Source organism: Portunus trituberculatus, chromosome 46 (assembly GCF_017591435.1).
Source record: "Portunus trituberculatus isolate SZX2019 chromosome 46, ASM1759143v1, whole genome shotgun sequence".
NCBI lineage: Eukaryota > Metazoa > Arthropoda > Malacostraca > Decapoda > Portunidae > Portunus > Portunus trituberculatus.
In genome coordinates this window covers 17,457,108-17,480,220 of record NC_059300.1, presented here as the reverse complement: position 1 = coordinate 17,480,220, position 23,113 = coordinate 17,457,108, and the positions used below count along the sequence as shown (strand labels likewise).

Below are 23,113 nucleotides of genomic sequence, written 5' to 3'. Positions count from 1 at the left end.
GAGGATGCGGAAGCCCTGACAATGAAACTCCACCAAGACAGGGGCCATGAGATGAGTAAAGACTTGAGGGACAGTACAGAGGCCGAAGCAAAGAACCCGAAATTGTAAGTGGCAGCCCTCCCAAGAGAAGCGCAGGAAACGCCGGCTGTCTGGATGGACGGGCACCTGGAGATAGGCATCCTTCAGATCAAAAGACACCATCCAGTCGTCCTGTCGTATTGCAGACATGACAGTTCTGACCGTCTCCATCTTGAACTTGGTGGTGACGACGTACTTGTTTAAGATGGAGAGGTCAATGATGGGTCGAAAACCTCCCGAGGCCTTTGGAACGACAAACATGTGGCTGTAAAAACCCAGAGTAGAGGGTGCTTCTTCTATGGCACCCTTGGCCTTTAGTTGCTGGATCTCCAACCGAAGCGCTTGTCCTTTGAGGGATCCTGGGGCATAGCCTCTGGGCTCCTTGAAGTGAGTTGTGAGTGGCAGGGGTGCAGAGAAGGGAATCTTGTAGCCTTCCCTTAGAACATCGAGGATCCACGTCTCTGCCCCTATCTTGCACCACTCCTCCCACCTGCGGGCTAGACAGCCCACAACTGCCCCGTGGGGATGAAGGGTGTCACTTCTGAAAGGGCTTTGCCTTCCGTCCCCCTCCTTGCACACTGGAACGTGACGGGTAAGAGCCGCCAAACCTGCCCTAGGAGTCCCTGGCAGGAGCGGCAAAGGAAGGTCTGCGGACGGGGAGCAGCAGAGGGCCTGACAGCTGTGGAGGTAGAAGGTTGGGGACCACGCTCCACCAAGGGCGTGCCTGGAGCAGGACGCGGCCGGGCAAGAGCTCTGAGTGCGGCCTCATGGAGCGTCCTATCAGCATTGGACTTCGAGGACTGTAGCGCCTCCTGAAGGCGGTCCTCATCAAAAAGGAAAGGGGTAAAAATGGGAGACCTCCGAAGGATGCCTTTTTCGACCTGCGAGAAGGATGGTCTGAGGCAGCCAAGGTAAGCCTCCCTCCTCCAGGCCCGCAAGTTGGTAATGACATAAGTCGAGTCCCTGCAAGCGTCATTAAGCGCCAAACGTACAGCTTTAAAGAGCTGCTCCTCCAACTCTAAGAGGGGTGCAGGGAGGTGACGAGCCACCAGAAGATGCATGCCCCCAAGCACCAAAAAGAGTAGTTCAAGGCATCTCTAGACCTGGCGACCACTCCCTCCATCCTGGCCACCTACGCGTGTTCACGGAAGACGTGAGGCTCTCTGGCACTAGAATGCAGGGCGGCGTGGAGGCTAGGATTAAGCAAGGCAGCCTTCCCATAAAGCTCCTGACCCGCTACACTGTAAATCTTAGTGAACCTACCTGAAGGATAGCCAACTGAGGTTGGTTTCTTCTCATTAGCCTTCAAATAAGCACCATGAAAACCCTGACAGGCTGTGCCCTTCCAAGGAGGATGGGTCCCTTTCTTGTAGGTAAGGTGCTGGTGCCCAGGCCCACAGGGCGTTCCAGGTCAAACCGCTGGCCAATGACATCCTCAAAAACTGAGTCAATGTAGTTCATTATACGATGGTACGTGGAGGGGCCATGAGGCAGGAACTCACACCCCTCATCCCCCTCCAGGCCTGTTGGTAACCCGTCATGCCTCTCTTAGTTGCGGCGTGCCCCATCAGGCCCCAAAGACGGCGAGGCCCCTGAATCCTGCCACCCAGAACAGGAAGGTCGAGGAAAGCCAAGCAGGACATGCCGATCGCAAGCATCTGCCAGAAAAAGATCACCTCCAAGACAACGGCAGTCTGAGTGTGTCGGGTCGTGCCGAGGAGGAGACAAATCAGCCGAAACAGAGGCAACATGAACTCTGCAGAGACTTGTATGAGCAGGACAGTGGGTTTGTTGGGGCGTAGGGGGATCGTCAGACACTGGGCCCCTGTTGGCTGAACGGACAGAGGAGGCAGCCCGCGGGGAAGGCGTGAGCATGCCATCCTGTGGGTGGGGGAGACAAGGCAAGAGGGCAAGTGTCTCTCCCGGCCGGGCCTTCACCCAAGGCCACGGGGGGAGGGCCAGCCCTACCGCACCAGCCCACCCTCCCCCCAGTCCCCTCCCAACGACTGGTCCCGAGAAGGGGGGCAGCTGGACACCACTGAGGTGGGGCGGGACTTCTTGATCTTCCGAGCGTCATCCTTTGGGGGACAAGAACACTTAAGAGGCACCTCTACTCCTCGGACAGCCCCCATCCCTGGTCCCCTGACTTGGTGTGACTGCACACACCTTTTTGCGTCAGGACTCGGAGGGGGGGGGGTGAAAGGACACTGAACTGCATCAGGTCCGGGGGTGGGGCACAGAACCACGCAAATCTCCTATCTGAGAAGCGACAAGAGTGTTGATTGAAGCAAGCACCTCCTCCTGCCAAGACTTCAAAAACAAAGAGAGGTCAATAGCAACAGGAGGCTTAGTGCCCTGCTGGGAAGCCGAATCCCCAGCAGATAGCTCATCCTGGGACAAAAACACTAACGTCCTGAAATGAAATCTCCGAGCCGCCAGGAACGTCAGACAAAACAGAGGCAGCCGGTGAAACCCGTCCCCTGAATAGAAGGAGGTGCTTTAACAGACTGCAATGTGCCTACGTCACAGGAAACATTACAAAAGGGGTCAACAGAACTATGTGAATGTTTTGCCTTGCCGCATCTCTTGCACCTCAAACCACACTGGTACTTATACGCGGCAAGGACTTTATCACTGCTCCAAGTAGAACACTCATCACACCTCTTACCTGGGTTGCAGATATCTCTGCAATTAACACAAACAGAATGAGGGTCCTGGAGGAAACTGCCCAAGACCCTGGTGCAGTCTGGTCTCGAGCAAACCCTTCTAGAAGGCTTAGATGATGACTGAGAACCGGAAGAACTAGGCATAGAAGTAGCCCCATCCATCAGCAAACTACTCTCCTGAGCAGCAGTAGGCTGCTCTGGACGAGTATGCTGCCCATTAAGGTTCTCCGCCATGAAAACACGAAGAAACCGGCAGAGAAAGCACTTGAAAAGTTCAAGAAGCGAAACAGGGACGGAAGCATAGCGCGTATTAACACAATGTGCGCCAAAAATTAACTGAGGGGCAGCGCAGCCAATCCCATCAGCAGCGCCAGGCGGAAATTTTTGTAATCTCGGCGGACAATAGTAAGTGAGACAGTGGAACTGCTAGTTTTTTTGTATGAAAAACAGGTGTCTGTGATAGAACTGCTTTATAAAAAAAATTAATAAATAAATAACGAGCTCTTTGGGTGGTGTGGATAAGTGTTCTCTATCTCTTAATACAACCTAAGCCTAGGTTATTCTCCGGATTAAATCAAATTCTATTGAAATTTAAATTCACTATCTGATCATTCATTATTTGATCTGATTTTCAGGAATATAACCCAATCATAAAGTGAGGGAAACCTGTACTTACTTCAGAAATGTCTACAGGAGGCAAAGAATGAAAGGCAATAATAATGATATAACGTACTGCATATTCCATGGTAATGACACCATGTATCAAGTAAAGTGAAGGAATTCAATACTGAGTTGTTTAATTGTGCATCATCCTTAATATTCCATTACATCTGTCTCCTCCCCTGTGTTCTAGCATGATGATGTTGGTAATGCAAAAGGAAATAATACAGCAATTCTTTTTTTAAATAAAAAATCTATACCTTAAAATCATCTACAGCAAAAAAGTCACATCATTCCACTTAAACAGACACAACAATGATATAAGAACATAAGAAAATGAGGTAAGCTGCAAGGGATCATCAGGCCTACATGTGGCAGTTAATGTGCTAACATACCTACCTATTTCCACTTATCATTCCCATCCATATACTGTATTAGTCTAATGTTCTTTTAAAAATTTTCCTATTGACTTAGCACTAACAACCTGATTCCTGAGTCCATTTCATTCATCAACCACTCTATTAAAGAACCAGTTCCTTCCCATTTCTTTCTCAAACTTAAATTTTTCAGGCATGGACCCATTATTTCTCGTTCTATCCCAGCCACTAATCCTAAGAACTTTATTATGCTGCCTTTGTTATAACCCCTAACCACCAATCAAATACTGTATCTCATGACATTTAGGACACTTTTTTCTAAAAATTATAGTTAGAAAAATCACCCTGTATCTCACATGCGAAGTTGAGATCCTGACACTCATTAACCTAGCTTAAAATCAGTATTTCTACCTACCCTAACTGCATACATCATTATTTAATTGCTGGTATTATTATTATTATTACCAGTATTTATTCTTTAAAAATGAATTACCATAAAAATACAAGCAATCTAACTTGTTAGGCTGTGACACATGTTTATAAATATCAGCTAATCGGAACCTTGACTCAATGCCATCTAATACTGATGAGTAATATTAAGTTCATGATCATAAGAAAACACATCAACACCCTCACCATTATGGCAGCAAGAGGAAAAAAATGAGCTACACAATCTCCTACAAACTACAAGTAGTAGATTAAGCCAAGGAACGTGACAACAGAACAGCAGCATAGGCTTTTGGGCCACCACCTATGGAGAAATTTATACCTGTTTGGCAACAGCAAGAAGACCAATTCATGAGTGCAAGAAAAGGTAAACAAAACCTTTGTTGCCTAGCACTATGTTGGCCAGAACTTAAGGATAACAAAAATGTGCATGGTAAATGCCTTCAATAGTATATGCGTAAATGCACTAAAAAAAAAAAATTCCTGAATTTGACCTGTTAAAATCAAGGTGCATCTTATATGCCTATGTGTCCTATATGCTGTCAAATACAATACTTCTATCAGGTCCTCTGTTAACAAACATCTTTCCAAGGCATGTCAATTTAGCACCTTTAATCTCACTTCGTAAGTAATATCCTTCGTCCCCTGTATTCTTCTGGTCATTCTCCTTTACATTAATTCCAATAGACTTACATCCTTCATATAGTACGGGGACTAGAACTGTACAGCATAACCTATATGCAGCATCAAACATAACTTTAATATTATTATTTCAGAACTTCTGCTATTAAGGGGAGCATCCGGTTTAGATCAGTGTTGTCATATCTCTAGTAAATATACATGAAACACACTGATTTTTATGTTATGAAGTATTGGGAAAATGTACATTAATATTAGACATTCATCCCCTTTCTAGTCCCCAATCCTGCCATGCAATTATAATTGCAACTAAAACTTACGAGTGTTATTCTGGAATTATTACTTGCTCCATAACCTTCATTTTCCTGTGGCAAAGACACATTATAATATGAAATGTTTCTATGTCAATAGATTTTTTATTTCAACTTTCGTTTTTGTTTTATGAATTTTTTTCAAATTTTTTTTTTTTTTTTTACTTTTTTTGACCAAAAACTATTAGTACAAAATTACAGGTCACATATATATAAAAAAAAAATAGTGACATGAATTGAAAGAAGTATTCTTCTCCTTTTTTTTTTTTCATCAAAATCAAGCTAAAATTGGCTTTAAAATAGATTTTAGAAAGGGAATAACTTGTATATTGAGATACGGGCTGATAAAGTTTATCGATCGATCTTGATCCTGTTATAACACACTAGTAAGTTTATTTAGGTTTATTATATGTTCTTTTTTATTATCTACAATCTCATAATACAATTACATGTATTTCTAAGCACATCAGGCTCCTAGTCCCCTCCTGTCAATAAGTTGGTTGTGAAGATGCCTTTCTTCTGACGTCCAGCTCTCACTTTTTCTGGTTGTGATGTGTTCTTGAAGTTGCATGTTGTGCAGTACATAGTTATAGTGTTCTCATATACATCAGGCTCAAAACTGTAGTCAAAGACAGGATCTGGACATGAATAACGAGAGGAAAGAAGATTTTTCAGCCTCCTTTTTGTCAGAATGACAAGCTCGTCGTCACTTTCCACATCTTCATTTTCCTTTCTAAATATTTTGTAGAAGAGCTTCTCTGATTATGAGTAATAAGGCCTTTTCTTCTCCATTTCCTTGTCTTTGTTCTGCGTGAGATGTGGCAGTGGTGAGGGTGGTGGTGGTGGGTGATGCGAGGATGTGTACTGGAGCATTTGAAGTGTCAGGCTCAACATGCTCTTTTTTATTCTTTGAGCTTCCATACTCATATTCCAGGCGTCCTTCCTCTGCTTATTCCTCTTAGACACCCGTCCCATGGTTGGCAGTAGGTGAAAAGCAGGATACAGTAGCTAAATTACATGCTGTTTAGTAGAGTGAAGGGCAGGAGCAAGAGACACAGCAACAACCTCTCTCTCTCTAATAGCTTTCCCCCTACTGAGTCTTGCTGGTGCCTTGGTTGATACCACTCATAGACTTTCAGTGTTGCCATATCATGTCCACCAAAAGAAGTTAAGATTTTTTGCCTTTTTTGCAGTTTTTGAGAAAAAAATAATTGATTCTGCTGATGTAAACAAACACACTTAGTTGAGTACGGGACCTTTAAATGACATTTAAATGGAAACCAATGCGTGTTTCACCATGAAACTTTATGACATAATAGCTAATGTGTAGACCTACCACAAATTTTTTTTCCACAAAAGACATTACTTTTCATATTTTTTGGGTCTCTAAACTGGACGCTTCCCTTAATGCTTCTACATCTTAATCCTGGTACCCTATTTGCTTAATTTCTAGCCTCTGTGTATTGTTTTTTTGACCAAAATTAGAACTAACACTCCTAAATCTTTTTCATATCCTGAACTAACCAGAGCCATGTAGTTTATTGTGTATATGTGGATTTCCTTTATTTTTTTTATGTAAGAGGGGAAATCCAGCCAGGGGTAATAGAAACAAAAAAAAACAAAAAAGCTAGTCCCCGAGCAGGTCCGAGAGTGTTAGCCAAAAGAATGGGATAAATGTCTTGAAGCCTTCCTTATTAATGAGTTCAAATCATAAGATGGAAATACAGAAGTAGGTGGGGAGTTCCACAGTTTACCAGAGAGTAAGGTGAATGCATTAGAAGTAGAAAGAATACAGGTGAGAGAAAGAAGAAAATCTTGTACAGAGAGAGAGGCCACAGGAGGACAAGAAGCATCCAGTTAGCAAGATCAGACCAGTTGGCATGAAAATAATGACAGAAGATAGAAAGAGATGCAACACTGTAGCAGTGAGAAGAGTTTGAACATGGTCAGTCAGACAGGCATTGATAAGACGAAAAGTTTTTTGATTCCACTCCATCTTATAAGACAGTGTGAGTGGAATCCCTCCATGTACTCCATACATGGACAAATAAGGCTCTTGTACAGTTAGCAATTGGGGGTGGGGGATGAGAAAATTTGGCAGACAACTCAGAAGATCTAACTTCATAAAAGCTGTTTTAATTAGAGAAGAGATGTGAAATCACCAGTTTCGATTATAAGTAACAGACAGATCAAGGATATTCAGTGCAGAAGAGGGTGACAGTTGAGTGTTATTGAAGAAGAGTTGATGGTTGTCTGCAAGGTGGTGTCGAGTTAAGGTGGAGAAAATGAGTTTTTGAGGCATTGAACACTGAGAGAGATTAGAGAGATCAGAAGTCAAGAGTTATATGGCATCCCTTCGTGATGTGTTGACTTCCTAAAGGGTGGGTCATCTCTGAAAAGATGTGGAAAACTGTAGAGTAGTATCATCAGCTAAGAGTGGATAGGACAAGAAGTTTGATCTAGATCATTGATCAATAAAAGAAAGAGAGTGGGTCACTGAACCTTGAGGAATACCACTATTAATACATTTAGAAGAACAATGTCCATCTACCACAGCAGCAATAGAATGATTGGAGAGGAAACTTGAGATGAAGTTGCACAGAGAAGGGTAGAAGCCATAGGAGTAGTTTGGAGGTCAAAACTTTACACCACACTCTATCAAAAACTTTTAATAACAGCAAATGTTTCACCAAAATCTCTAAAAGAGGATGATGCAATATTGAGTGAGGAAAGCCAGATCCTAGTAGAGCAGCCTTGACATACTGGCAATCAGATAGAAGAATGTGAAATGATAGATATATAAGAATCTTCCTACTGAGGATAGATTCAAAACCTTTAGATAAGCAGAGTGGTAGTTTATGGGATTAGAACAGTCACCATTTTAGGAACAGGCTGAATGTGAGCAAACTTCCAGCAAGAAAGAAAAGTAGAAGTTGATAAACATAGTTGAAAGAGATGAGTGCAGTGGAAACTCAAACGTCTTAATAGTCAAACTTTTCAATACTTGAATGCAAAAGTTCAATTTAATACTCAAAAAAATACCTGATAGTCGAACGTCCACACACGTGATTGTAAACAAAGGCTCCTTAGCCTCTCCCTACCCCCCCTCTGTCTGCCAGTTGTGCTGCTGCAGTCTTCAGAATAACATTCTTGTGTATTCTGTCTAATTTTTCATTTATAAACTTTCACTAACAGCAAAGGTTTATTAGTGGTGAAAATATCTGGTAATCGAACAGCTGCACACATGGTTGTAAACAAAGCTCTGGCCTCTCCCTCCTAACTGAAACCATTGTCTCGTTTTGATGCTGTATTAACGGTAAAAAAAAAAAAATGCCAGTATTCTGGTACACTGGATACCGGTATGCATCCCTAATCCTGTTGTAGTCTTGAGAAAAACAACATTCTTCTGTGTTGTCAGTATTTTTCATTTAGAAACTTACAATGGCACCAAAGAGGCTTATTGGTGGTGAAAATAAGGAATCTAGTGAAAGTGCAAGTGTTAGTGAGCCACAGCCCTCCACTAGTGGGTTCACAGGAATCACACCAGACATTTTCATGGATGGCGACTCATTCTCCGACAACCTTCCTCCTCCTCATCTCCTCTTCTACATTATCCATCAGTAGTATTCACTTATAGTATGTACATATCAAAATTATAAAAAAAAGTTGCATTGAAATTTTTATAAACTTGAGGTTTTGCTAAGATTAGAATGAATTACCTGATTTATAGGTATCAATAGTCAAACTTTTTGGTACTTGAATAGCCATTTAGAATGAATCAATTTCAAGTATTGAGTCTCCACTGTACATTGCAATTGTTAATGTTAAATTGCATTTGCCATCTGTCTCCATTTTTCATCCTATCCAAATCTTCCTGCAAGGCGATGGCATCCGACTTTGTCCCAATTAATCTACTATCTTCGTGTCTTCTGTAAATCTATCAATATCACTACTAATTCCACAATCCAAATCATTAATACATATCAAAAACAACTGCCCTAAAACTCATCCTAGTGGCAAACCACTAATTACTTAACACTACTCAAAATCAGAGTCGTTGTTACAGTTCTCTGTTGCCTATCTATTACCCATGACCTAATCCATTGTAAAATTTTTCCCTCTGTCCCGTGTATCTTAATCTTTCTTAAGAGTCCCTGATGTATTACTTTATCAGATGCTGTACTAAAATCCAGGTATAGGATGTCATAACTATCTCCATTATATACAGCCTCATAAACTTTACTAAAAAAATTTAACAAGTTTGTAAGGCAAGACTTTCCTTTCATAAAAACATATTATGAGTGGTTAATCAAGTTATGCTTGTCTAATGCTCCCTAATTTTCCTAGCTATTATTGACCCCGTTAATTTTATCAACAATTGAAGTTAAATTGATAACTTTTATTTCCTTTCTTAGGAATGGGTGTTACATTGGCTTGCCTAAACATTACCGGTACCTCATGATGTATTGTCTAATTAGATAACAACATTACACCGTTTATTTTTCATTATCATTTGTATTCAGATGGCAACCATGGATGTGAGGCTTGTCAACTTTTTATTTCCTCACTATTACATCTCCAAGAGATAAGAAAGTAATCGAATCAACAAGTCATCAAAATTTTCCTCATAAACTGAACATCAAACATCAAATAAATGCCTCATAGATCTACAAATACGTACATACAATATCTCCCGCTCACTGTCAGAAGTAAAGGCGGCATCACACTAGCACTTTTCCGTCTTCTTTTTTTGTCAATTTTCTCATGACTGTCAACTTTTGCAGACGGTGGCCATCACACACAAGCTTGCTTCAGCCTTTTCCGCGATTGTCGATTGTAAACAAACATAGCTCCTCATTCATCCCAGCAAGCAGCGGCTTTTTTGCACCTTAAAATGTGTTTAAGGAGGAGGAAACGAATGTTTCCCTCAAACTACACGTGACTGCATCATATGCTGCCCTCTTCATGCCTTTCTTGCTGTAATCAGCTGTTCTGTGATCCCAAAGGCAACGGTGACCTCTAATGCTCTCTCTGAGAAATTCTTCAGTGTTTTGTCCACTGACAGATAACATAACTGCTCATCTTGGCCAGCTACTTAGAAGTTGCCTTGAAAATATTCAAAAGCATCACACATTCGCACTCCCCAGGAAATGTAAACAAACAACTGAGGAACTTCTCATTGATATGCTAGAAGAAAAAAATATGTATACAAATAAATAATCATCAACTTATTTAAATTTCTTCTATCATGATAATAGCATTCTTCCGTTTAACAAAAAAAAATTAATAAAAGTGTGGATTAGAAACCATAGTTCTTATTTTGACTAAAAATTGGCGCTAGACGAAAACGATGCGTTCTGTCTGACTCAAGACGACAGAAAGAGTTGACAGAAGAGTAAAAAAACGACGGAAATCGCCAGAGACGACGGAAAATGTGCTAGTGTGACGCCACCTTAAGAGGCATGAGCTGAATGACAATTGAGTAATGCAAAGCTTCCTGGACTTGTGGTCTTGTGTTGTAACAACAGCATGCCAACAATTCTAATAAATGTAACAAGTATCTTACCAAGTTGAAAACTATAGTCACACAATACACAAATCAGTATCACTGAGAGAGAGAGAGAGAGAGAGAGAGAGAGAGAGAGAGAGAGAGAGAGAGAGAACTTAGGGAATGAACAAAAAGCAGATACAAAAGAAAATAAGTAGAGAAATATGAACTAGTTAATGTCATACAGCAAGGGAAGAAAAGGATAAGCAAATTAGACAATATATTAACAGTACACATGGTAATTAATCAGTTAATAGCAAATGAAATACATATGGAAATATGTTCAAATATGGTAGTCTAGAAAAACGGGAGTGTTGGCTATATGGGAGGTGAACGGGGAGAAGGAGAGAGGATTGTGTATCAAGGTCAGGGTTAATCAATAACTTTGGTTGCCACAGCCACCAGAGGCAGCAGCAGTAGCAAGCCACCCCCAACCCCCTCCATTCCCCTACCCTCTTTACTTTCACTACCTTTATGTACCAGACTGATAAGGCATCACACCAGGAAGACAAATGCCAAACATATGTCAGCAGGCATGCATACACAAACAAACACACAAACACAAACACACACACACACACACACACACACACACACACACACACACACACACACACACACACACACACACAATCATAATTAAACATGAAAATGAGCATTTATTATAATAAATTGTGTAGTAAAAATACAGTAAGTAAAAATGTATTAAGAATACAAGCTTATGTTTTGCTTCAAACTATCTTATAGCTCCACAAAGTAGCACTACTTGGGATGTTGGATGAAGACAACAAAAGAAATAATAGTGAAATGAAGAGATGAATTCACAGCAAAGAAAGGAAAAAGTAGGTGTAATGGAATGAAGACAGCAACTAATGATGACAATGAAACTGCTAAATTGTTTCCATATGATGTGATTTATAGAGTGGGAGAATACACTGCTGATATCCTAAATCTCAGGCAAAGTGACAAATCCAACATATGTAAATCATTGGAAGTATGTTAATAATGGTTGTGGAGAACTCCTATTATCAGAGATATCTTCATACAATAAACTTAAAAATTTCATAATAACAGTAATTTTCTGTCTATGTTTCACTTAAACTTAAGCATGTATAGCTGAAGAGATAGCTTTCAAGAGTGAGAAGAAAAAAGTCTTACACTATGACCACTTAAAGGTTAGAATACTTTTAAAGATTGCTTTCTTGGTCAGTAGTTAGTTTCTGCATATGATTAAACAAATTTTTTATTCCCTTTTCATATCAAGTACAGGTAACTCTCAATTTACGTGATAGATGCTTTCCAAGAGGCGTCGTATATATCAAAATTCGCGTAAAACAAACTTGTAATTCTCATAAGAAACAATAGATAATAGGGGAGATGCAGGATGTGGTCCAAAAACATTCGTACAAAATACTCTTATTTATTTGGCTAAATTAACATGTTTTTATCATTTACCATTCTGAATACTAGAAGTGTTTTTAAAGTAAAGGGAAAAGCAAGAAATAATAAGAGAAAGCAAAAAATAATACAGGTAACCCCTGCTTAACGAAGGGGTTACGTTCCTAAAAAAAAACCTTTGTTAAGCGAATTTTCATTAAGCGAACCAATTATAACAAGTTTAACAAGAAATAATAAGAAAGCAAAAAATAATACAGGCAACCCCCGCTTAACGAACAGGTTACGTTCCTAAAAAACCCTTCGTTGAGCAAATTTTCATTAAGCAAACCAATTATAACAAGTTTATCCCGACTTGAGCTTCCATTGAGAGTAAACAAAGCGAGAGTGCATCATAGTACAGTAAAAGGTTTGATGAAAGTAAAAATTATGAAGTTAAACATTTAAGCAGTTTAATTTAAGACTAAGTCATTATAATGTACACTAATGTATGTATGTGAGTAACTTTATAATGTTGATGATCTTAAATTTATGAAGGGAGGGAGAGTGGAGCAGGAAATATGCTAGCTGGCAACCTGTAGAATGTAAACAAAAGGCGCATCATTGTACCGCATACAAACCTTATGTACAACATTTCCACAAGGCTTTCCATTTTATCCATTGCAGAGTCACAAGTTCAGGTAGTTCTTTTAGCTTGCAAGGAAGATATGATCTCACCAGCCTTCCTAATAGAGTCTGCTGACTTGAAAATGGTAGACAGTAGATGGAGTCAAGCCATGGTGGGAAGCAACGCTATTAGTTTTCTCACCTCTCTCATGTCTGTGAATAATATCCAGCTTCACTTCAAGAGTAAGGCCCGTACCAAGAGTGACAAAGGTTTAAGGTCGAGGGTAGAAGGGAAGGTAATGTGGTACCAAGAGTCGCTGTCATTATTGGAACGACGAGCAGAGGGAAGGTCAAAGGGAAGGCATGGGTGCCCCCGTGTCTTCCACATGACCTTCAAAGAAATATTTTATAATTTTCGTAAGCTGGAGTGACCAACGAATAGTATGAACTAACATCAAGAAATATTTTCAATCTCGGAAAATCAATAGTTATGTTTTCACGTAAGTTACTATTTTTTTTATAATAGTGAAGGATCGCCTATGTGGGCGTCATGAAGCCCCAGTAGCAAATACGGTGACGCCTACATAGACGTCATATTTCTTTTCTGAGCTTTCTTCAGTTCAGTTGTCCCGTATAGTGTGTTGGATACCAACTACACACGCCGTATGCTGTCCTTGAAATCCTAGTGCTCCTCCCACCATCCTTGTCTCCACCAATCACTAAAGATAAGCTACATGTGTCTAAAATTACCCAATGGCATAGACTGTTCCCATCTCTCTCTCTCTCTCTCTCTCTCTCTCTCTCTCTCTCTCTCTCTCTCTCTCTCTCTCTCTCTCTCCATTCCCTCCCTCCCCATCTTCCTCTCCTCCCTCCCCATCTCCCTTCCCTCTTACCAATGCTAAGCGACATTGCAGGGTGTTTTGGTGGCACATAGAGCAAGGGAAGATGAGCTGCTGCTGACGCTGTTATTGTTTTGAACAAGGGGAATGAGTGGTGCACATTTTACCCACGAGAGGCACTGGTGTATTCAAAAGCCTGTCGGCTTGCGTACAACGGCGGGGCTTTCAAACTTGGAAATAATTACCTGGATAAAATTTCGTTACAGCGAGTTTGGTGTTCATTAAACAAGCAGATGGTAGTAAAAGGAAACCTTCGTTGTAGCAAAATTTCGTTGTGTCAACCTTCGTTAAGACGGGTTGTCTGTAATAGAAAACAACAAAACAAAGAATAAGTAAACACAACACTCACTTCGTCACTGCCTTCACCACAGTCAGTCACCATCTTCCTCTGAGCTTTCCACTTTATCAAAAATCCACTTATTAAAAATAACCCTACAATATAAAAGTAAACACTAGTAAAAAAAATAAACACAGGACGCCAATGTCTTCACCCCTCACAAGCACTCGCCATCGTTGTCCACTCTCTGGCGCGCAGTTTGAAATTGTCTGGCACTCAGTTTGAAAATGTGGTTGGGACAAATCGCGTATAAGCAAACTGATCGTGCAAATTTAATTAATTATAATATTTTTTCAGTTGCGTATTAACAAAAACGCGTAAATTAAACACAGGTAAATCAAGCTATTCTGGCTCCTGGTCTTCCCCTTTTAGAGAATTATTTCTTACCAAAAAGTGTTAGAGCTGCCTAAACTCTTTCCACTCTTATTGTTTCAAATCCATTTGGTAAATAAGTTATCACTCATTCTCACATAAAAAGCCCAAGGATACAAGTTCTTTCCTCCTTTATTTTCTAACAATAAGCATTTTATCTTAACTGTTAGGCACCTCATCTTCTTCTTCTAATGATACTCATAGTCAAATCTTGATGAATCATGTTCCTGATAAGTAAAAAGAAGTTAAATCAATTCACGGAGCAATGACATGTTACAGTGAACAGCGGTGTGAGGTCTGACAGGACACTCTTGTCACTAATTTCTTGACTTCCTTTTATCAATACATCTCTAGCAAGAAAAATTTGTCTCTTCATCTTGAAAATTATAAAATTTTTGTTCCTTCAGTATTATTATTGCATACCAACAGCAAGTAAAGTAATGGAGGGAGAGACTGTGGATGAGATACATATACACACCTTCACTCTTTAAAGCACTGTCATCAAGAAACTTGCACAGTCCTCACACCATTTCATGGGCTGACAAGAAGTTTAAAATACTAAACAGAGCTATATTCTTAAATATTTCAACAAAATTTATACAGCATTCACAGTACAGACTAGTTTGTGAATGCTACTGTGCTAACGAAAAAGTTACAAGTAAGGATATTTCAAACTAAAACTCAGCAAATATAATTATTGTAGCTATACAACATTGTCAGTGTTGCTAGATCAATGGTTCTTAACCTTTTTACTACAACGCACCCTCTAAGAATTTGTCATTCCTTCCATGCCCTCTGCATCTATGTATACAACTCCCTCCCACTCTTTACAAAGAAAGACAATTCTTTTGCATTTTCATAAACTTCTCATTACATGACCATGCTCTCATTGAAAGAATGACAAATATAATTGGAAAAATTACAGCTTTTTCTTAAGGGCTCGCACCTCCTTTAGAAATTACTGACGCCCCCTAAGGGGACACACTCCCCAGATTAAGAACCACTGTGTTAGATGGTAGAGTTATGCACTCCTTTTTCTTTAAGTGACATTTCTAAAATTCAAATCCCTCCTCTAAAAAGCTCCTATATAAATTATAAATATCATATAAATACAGCCAGATCATGCAGTAATCTAATGTGAATCACATCTAATGAATGCCCATTTGTCTCCAAGTCACACTGTAACATGGGCAATCAAAACCCTAACACACGGATCATCCACAACATACTGCAAAGAAGTCAGTAAAGTGGAGTAGGTTAACACTAACATGCCAGTATCTCCTTAAGATTGCCTTTTAAAATCCTCTTTTCCTTTAATCATTCTATCAAATTTATGCCTTTTACCTTCAAGGTCTAAAACCATTTCTGAAGACATCTGACTGTTTCCTTGACCATATCATTCTAGAGTGCATGCCAATTGTTATTTAACAATCTTTTCAGTCAATTTCCCAAAAGTGTAAGTAATAAATACAACTTGTAATGACAACATTTATACACCAGAAAGATAACCAACTAAAGTAGCTAGCATAAACTAAGTGCCCAAAATACATACTGTATATTAACCCCACAGTATAAAAGTAAACACTAGTAAAAAAATAAATGCAGGGCGCCAATGTCTTCACCCCTCACAAGCACTCGCCGTCGCTGTCCACCTCCGGGTCAAGGACGTCATCATCCACCTGCACTTCCTCTGCTTCCACCGCTTCCACGGGATCATCCACACCTCTTCTGGTACAGGGGATCCTCACAATTTGACGGGGTTAGGCAGGTTTTTCATCGGTCGAATCAGCGTTTATTTGAATCGTGAAGCAATTTTTCCCATAAGATACTTAAGAATTAGGGAAAATAGGGACCAACCTCCAGCTTAGACCCCCTCAAAACATCATTATAACCTCTAAAAAACACTAACTTAGGCTAAATCAGTTATACTAAAGGTTTCACTTATATCTAACTTTTTTTATTAAACATATAAAGGTGCTGTACAGTACATTTTTATAAATAAAACACTTGCAGAAGTCTCACAGTACTTGTCCCTGTTCTTCCAAATTGTTGATACTGTTGATCTAGGGACACCCATTTGCAGTGCAACGACACTGTGAGCTATACCTGCTTCACACTTTCTTATAAGCTAAAGCTTATCTTTGAAAGGCAGGAAATTGTGCTTCTTAGGGCTGAGGTTGGAGGTGGCTTTCCGTCGTCTTGAGTCAGACAAAATGCACATTTTCCTCTAGCCTCAATTTTTAGTCAAATTAAGACCTATGGTTTCTAATTAACACTTTTATAATAAAATTAATTTTCTTGTTAATTGGAATGATGCTATAATCTCAAATCAATAGAATCTTGATAAGTAGATGTAAATATATTTGTATACATATATTTTTTGTCCTAGCCTAGCAGTGAAAAGTAGTTCAATTGTTTGTTTACATTTCTCTAGCTCTGCAACATTCCAAGGCAGAACTTCCAAGGAACAACCGGCCAAGATGAGCAGCTCTGTTGTTTATGAGTGGATAAAGCTGTCTGAAGAGTTTCTCATAGGGAGCATTAAAGGCCAAAAATAGCAACGGCTTGCTGGGGGTGAAGGGGCCACCATGTTTGTTTACAGTTGACAAATGCGACAAAGGCGGAAGCGAGCTTGTGTGTGACGACCAGCGTCAACAAAAGTTGACAGTCTTCAGAAAGTTGACAGAAAAAGTTGACAAAAAAGTGCTAGTGTGACGCCGCCTTAGCGATGACACAGGGTAGCATCGGTTTACGGTGAATTTGGGGTGGCGGCGGATTTTGACCGGGTGGGTGGCACGCGAGATATGAATGTTGAATTGGTGAGTCAGTTGGTCGAACCTTGAGGATTGGGTATTAATTAAATGAGTTTGAATTGGCAATAATTCAAACTGCGAACGGCCAAATCACGAGGATCCTCTGTACTACATCTCTCACTGGTTTTCTTGAAAAACTGCAGCATGGTGGTCTGGCACTTTTTCTTGGAAAATTCTTTTTGCATCACTGTGTAGCAGAAGAGTGCGTCCATGGCTTTTCTTGTCGCTGTGCTGCTCTGCTCCACATTGGGGTCCATTTCCTCTAGCATGGCAAGACCTCTTATTTATCTAAGTGCTTAACTGAACCTCTTGGCTGTAATGGCCAGTCCTTCATTCTTGTCTGCTGCTGCCACTGCTGCTGCTGCCTCCTCCTGCTCTCTCTTGTTCTCTGTTTTCTATCCAGCAGGTCCTCATTGGTTAATTCTTGTCTGTGTGACAGGAGCAACTGTTCAATGTCCTCTTCTTCCACCTCTGCCAGGCCGAGATCTTTGGCAAAAGTGACGATGTCCTTGTTGGCTTTGGAAACGACATCGTCCACAGCGAAGCCTTCGAAGGAATGCACAAACTGTGGACACAGTTTTTTCCACACACACCATTCAAACATTTTCTTGGCACTTGCTCCCAGGACTGTTGGATGTAGATTAAGGCATCCTTGATGGTGAGCAGGGGAGCTCCCACCTATAGGCCAGCTGCGGAACTCTCTGGTGCACAGTTTGAAATTGCGTCTGGCGCTCAGTTTGAAAATACGGTTGGGCCAAATCGCGTATAAGCAAACCGATCACACAAATTTAATTAATTATAATATTTTTTCGGTCACATATTATCAAAAACGCATAAATTAAACACGGGTAAATTAAGAGTTACCTGTACAGGCAACTCCCACTTAACGAATATTCACACAACAAAATTTCGCTACAATGAATATTTCCTTTTAGTACCACCTGCTCATTTAACGAACACCAAACTCGCTTAAATGAAATTTTATCCAGGTAATTTTTTCCAAGTTTGAAAGCCCCGCTGCATCATGCAAGTCAACAGGCTTTTGAATACACCAGTGTATCTCGTGAACAAAACGCACACCACTCATTCCCCCCTAGTTCAAAACAATAACAGAATCAGCAGCAGCTTATCTTCCCTCGCTCAACATGCCACCAAAACGCCCTGCAATGTCGCCTAGTGTTGCTACGAAGACCAGAAAGTCTCTTACTCTCAAAGTGAAGCTGGATATTATTCAGACACGAGAGGCAAGAAAACTAATAGCATTGCTCACCACCATGGCTTGACTCCATCTACTGCCTCTACTATTTTCAAGTCAGCAGACTCTATTAAGAAGGCTGTTGAGACCATATCTTCCTTGCAAACTAAAAGAACCACCTGAACTCGTGACTCTGCAATGGATAAAATGGAAAGCCTTGTGGAAATGTGGTACATAAGTTTTGTATGTGGTACAATGATGCACCCATTTTTACATTCCACAGGTTGCCAGATAGTGTCTTTCCTGTTTCACTCTCCCTCTCTTCATAAATTTAAGATCATCAACATTATAAAGTTATTTACATACATACATTAGTGTACATTATAATGACTTAAATTAAACTGCCTAAATGTTTAACTTCATAATTTTTACTTTCATTAAACCTTTCACTGTACTATGATGCATTCTCGCTTTGTTTACTCTCAATGTAAGCTGAAGTCAAGGGTCAAACTTGTAATTGGTTCGCCTAACGAAAGTTCGCTTATCGAACGTTATTTAGGAACGTAACCCATTCTTTAAGTGGGGGTTGCCTGTATATTTATATTTATATTTATATATATTTTTATCCCTTAACTTCCGGGGATTAAAATATTTTTTCCTGTCTAATGACGGGGAAAAATGGTACACCTAAAAATTGTCAGAACACAGTTTGAATACTGATAATTATTTTCTCTGTGTTATTCTGAATACAATGATGTACTTTCCAGCTCGATATGACGTCTGAGAGTTTAGTTATTGCCTTATCAAAGTTTCCTCCTCCGGGCACGGTGTGACCAGTCAAGAGGAAACAGCCCGGAGAGCGACGCCGCGCTCGCTCTCTCTCTCTCTCTCTCTCTCTCTCTCTCTCTCTCTCTCTCTCTCTCTCTCTCTCTCTCTCTCTCTGTGTGTGTGAGAGAGAGAGAGAGAGAGAGAGAGAGAGAGAGAGAGAGAGTAGGAGGAAGGAAGGACATATTATCACTGATTTCTGAGACACGTGTGTGTGTGTGTGTGTGTGTGTGTGTGTGTGTGTGTGTGTGTGTGTGTGTGTGTGTCATATATCACTGATTTCTGAGACACGCGTGTGTGTGTGTGTGTGTGTGTGTGTGTGTGTGTGTGTGTGTGTGTGTGTGAAGCTCTCTCTCTCTCTCTCTCTCTCTCTCTCTCTCTCTCTCTCTCTCTCTCTCTCTGACAAGTGTTGATGTGTGTAGGCCCGCGTGTGTGATTTAGATGAGTTACCTTCTACTAATTTATTATAAATTTTTTTGTACCATTTCGTACTTTTTCTCAGGCTGTCAACTGAACTGATTTGCATGTCTGCTTTATCAATAAGCCTCATATTTATGTTGTAATCAACAACAATATCTGGCTTCCATATTATTTCTTTTGTTTTCCAATGACTCCTGCGGGTATTTACCATTTGGCCTGTGTGGATTGTTGAAAGCAAATGTACTTCTCTTTTATCATGCCATTTCATAGCTATCATGTCATGCGTATTGTACTTGATCAGATCTCCTCTTCGTGTTCTTTCAAACTGTGGCATTTGTTTCCTATTTGATTTTACTGTTCCCACTGCACCACTGTTGTGTTCATGCAAATACCTTGCCAATGCTGGACTTGTGTACCAGTTGTCAGTGTATAAGACATGTCCTTTACCAATGTAATCTTTCATCAGTAGATCAACTATTGAGCCGGAAAGGCCAAGCGGATGATTCTTTGTGATGCCATCAAATTCAGTACCAGTATGAAAGATAAAATCAAGCACATATCCTGTTTCACAATCACATATGATATACATTTTCACACCAAAGCGATGTCGCTTTGATGGTATATATTGCTTGAAAATGAGTCTTCCCTTGAAAAGCATAAGTGACTCATCTATCACTAGGTTTTGAAATGGCTTGAAAAAGGACTTGAATTTATTTACGAGAGACTGTATGACAGGCCTAATTTTCCAGAGTGGATCATCAGTTTTAACATTGCAGAAGTGAAGGTATTTCAATATGTTGTCATATCTGTCCCTTGTTATGTACCGTGCAAAGATTGGCATGTACAGCAGATCACTCTTCTTCCAATAATCATGCCTCAAAGCTTTTCTCGAATGACTCATAAGAAGCGTGACGGCTATGAACGTCAGGAGTTCATTTCTTGTGATGTTTTTCCACTCTTTCTCGTGAGAGCTATGGGGCACATCATCATCATCTGCTGTTTCTTCATCATGAAAAGTGTTGCTCTCACTCACTATATGGTCCAAGAAAGCATCACTGAGAAACGCCATGAAATAGTCACAATTGTGTTGCACAGGAGGGAATTCAGCTGTTATGCCAGGAGACACAGATAAATCAGGCATAACTGGGAAAAATCATCATTGAATTCCCTCCATTGAAAGACAGGTCGGGGTCTCGCGCCACCTCTGCCACGCCCCTTGATCGTCTCCCAGAACGCGAGGAGCACGCGCATGCCTGCGTCTCCTAGAAACACTCTGTGTCCTTGACACATTATCTGGAGTCTGTTCTTCATCATTATTGCCTTCACTGTCACTTATACTGTGTAAGAGTCTCTGTCTCTCTGTCTGTTCTCCTGAGAAAGCAGGTGAATGATGCTCTACATCCGTGTCCTCACTACTAGTCTCTTCACTTTCCCCAGTTTCTTCTTCTATATATTCACTGTCACTTTCTTCTAGCTCAGAACCACTGCTAAGTAAAAGGGTTCTGCCTTGCTCCATGGTGATTTACAATCTGACCCGATCCTTCGCTGTTATCACTGACCTTTCTACCCAGCGCGTCACCGGAGTTGCCAAGTGTCGCCCATAAAACGGGAAAACAGTTCAGTTACCTCTAAAATTAGGAGCTCTTGTGGAAACACTTGTGTGGTAAAAGATGCCAGATACTTCTACTCACCATCCGCCTCAAGAGAGCGCGCGAGAGACTTAAAATTACGCCGGGAAAAATCTTGATTACTGGGACGAATCCCGTCACTTCGGACGTTCTGACGCAAACGTTTATATACGACCGCCGGAAGTTAAGGGTTAACGCTTTGCTTACTCTCAATGGAAGTTCAAATCAGGGGTTAAACTTGTTATAATTGGTTCGCTTAACGAAGTTTCGCTAACGTGATTTTTAGGAACGTAACCCTTCGTTAAACGGGGTTGCCTGTATATATATGTGTATATATATATATATATATATATATATATATATATATATATATATATATATATATATATATATATATATATATATATATATATATATATATATATATATATATATATATATATATATATATATATATATATATATATATATATATATATATATATATATATATATATATATATATATATATATATATATATATATATATATATATATATATATATATATATATATATATATATATATATATATATATATATATATATATATATATATATATATATATATATATATATATATATATATATATATATATATATATATATATATATATATATATATATATATATATATATATATATATATATATATATATATATATATATATATATATATATATATATATATATATTAACTCCTCCTAGTGATATAGAACATTCATTAAAAATACATCAGAGTCAGTTGCACATTATACTTAGGTTTTTTGGCACAATAATAAATAGTAATAAAAATGATAATGATGATGACACTTATAACAAGGCTGTTTCCCCAAAAAAGATAAGTAGCAAAGACAAGACACACAACTTTCACATAAGCATTCATTCACACAGTGTTCTTAGCCCCTTGGTCACATACATATATGATAAACAAAATAATATGTATTATGTAGTAGTAATAATAATAATAATAATAATAATAATAATAATAATAATAATAATAATAATAATAATAATAATAATAATAAAATAATAATAATAATAATAATAATAATAATAATAATAATAATAATACTGTAATGATAATTGGTAATAATAATAATAATAATAATAATAATAATAATAATAATAATAATAATAATAATAATAATAATAATAATAATGATAATAATAATGATAATAATAATAATAGTAATAATAATAATAGTTATGATACTTGGTAATAATAGTAATAGTAACAATAACAATAATAATAATAATAATAATAATAATAATAATAATAATAATAATAATATTATTATTATTATTATTATTATAATCATTAATATTGTTACTAACAACAATAACAACTACAATAATAATAATAACAATAATAATAATAATAATAGTAATAATAATAATTAAAATGACAATAATAATTAAAATAATAATAATTAAAATAACAATAATAATAACCCTATATATAATATAATACTATCAAGCAATGATGGACTCACCGTGCCAAGTGACCTCAACAGTGTGCTGTCCCTTGTCTCCGAACACCACCCATGTGTGATCCTCTGACAGGGCAAGGTGCACATCATAGTAGCCCAGTGCTTGGCAAGCCGCCACAACAGCCAATGTGGTGCCAGAGCTGTCCAACTTGGCACCTGAGGGTAGCAACACAAGGATTCTATAGTTCTTCTAGATACAATGTAGCTTCAAACATTCAGTAGTAAGACTGTAAGAGCAATGATAATGTACATGTAACATAATCCCTTGAGAAGAATCATCTATGTCATACTCCACTACCAATGACAATAATAGGAAACTCAACATTCCAATCAGCACTGTTAGTACAAGCTTTAACCTAATATTAA

The 23,113-nt window shown here is 39.0% G+C and overlaps 1 protein-coding gene across 1 annotated transcript in view; it reads right to left on the bottom strand.

The window, feature by feature from the left end:
• The window catches only part of LOC123519823 (menin-like), an 80,556-nt gene extending 57,656 nt beyond the window's left edge, over positions 1–22,900 (bottom strand). The window contains exon 1 of the mRNA XM_045281340.1: positions 22,751–22,900. The gene's annotated coding sequence lies outside the window, so the exon portion shown is untranslated. The remainder of the gene's footprint in view (positions 1–22,750) is intronic.
• Between the last annotated feature and the right edge of the window lie 213 nt (positions 22,901–23,113).